Genomic DNA, 1,288 nt, shown 5'->3' with positions numbered 1-1,288 from the left:
GCTCCTTTGTAAACCAATTAAAATTTTTTTTAATAAATCCTGTCTCTGGTGTATTGAGAGGGTTGGGAATGGGGTATATGTGGTGACTTCCTATTTTGAATCCAACAAATGTTAACAGCTACCTACACTGTAGTGTGCTCTCATACATTTTAATTAATGCATTTACTCTATACTTCAATCTTAGACGAGCTTTCACGAACAGAACAGTATGCTTTGACTACACAGAAATGTGGAGACTACAGGTTTGGTATTTCATACCTATAATTTTAGCACTGGGAAGAGTGAATAGGTTGAATTAGTGTGAGTTTGAGAGGCCAGATTGGCCCGTGTAGGAAGTTCCAGGCCAGTTTACAATCTGCCTCAAAAATAAAAGCAGGAGGAAGGATGGACACTGTGTGCTGGGTTTCAGAGCTCACTGATAAAGTACTTCCATGTTGTGCATCCTGCCCCAATTGTGAATCTAAACACTTAAGAAGGATGGCTGAAGAGATACAATAGTGGCTGCCCCAACTTAAGTAAATTTTTTCTGCATTTGAGTTGGGGCAGGCACACACATGCCACAGTACTTGTGGGGGTCAGAGGACAACTTGCAGGAGCCTTCTTCCACCATGTGAATAGAGATTATTCAATGCGTATGGGTGTTTTGTCCATGTGTATGTCCATGTATCATGTATGTACAGTGCTCATGGGAGCCAGAGTGTCAGATTCCCTAGAACTGGAGTCACCACATCAAACCTTCATCCTCTAGACCAGTATCCAGTGCTCTAACCACTGAGTTATCTCTCCAGCTCCTGGTCCACCCATCACCACACTCCAGGTTTTTTTTTTTTTTTTTTTTTTTTTTAAACAGTCCCTAGAAGAGGCTGGATTTCCAACACCCTGTATAGCAGCAAAACAGGCAGGTGTGCATGCACACTTAGGTTGTTTATCTCAAAACTGGCCACCCTCCCTTCAGGCTGGGCGCCATCTTGTAATGGTGAATGCGGTGGCTTCCCCACAGCCACCTTTTAAGGAAGACAGTCCTCTTGCCTCAGATTCCCAAGTGCTACTAGTTAAAGTCCATGTAAACAACTCTGCGTGTGAATGCAGGTGTGGTGTGCATGTGTCACAGTGCACATGGAGGAGGACCTAAATAAACAACAAATAAAATAGAAAGCAGGTGGTGGTAGCCCTAAAACATCTTTAATTCTACCATCTAGAGGCAGAGGCAGGTGGATCTCTGGAGTGCTGAGGAATTTTCACTCTGCTCCTCATGCTGTTGTGAGTGCTTTACTGACACCCATCTCCT

The sequence above is a fragment of the Micromys minutus genome (assembly GCF_963924665.1).
Source record: "Micromys minutus genome assembly, chromosome: 27".
Lineage (NCBI taxonomy): Eukaryota > Metazoa > Chordata > Mammalia > Rodentia > Muridae > Micromys > Micromys minutus.
This window is presented reverse-complemented; position numbering follows the sequence as displayed.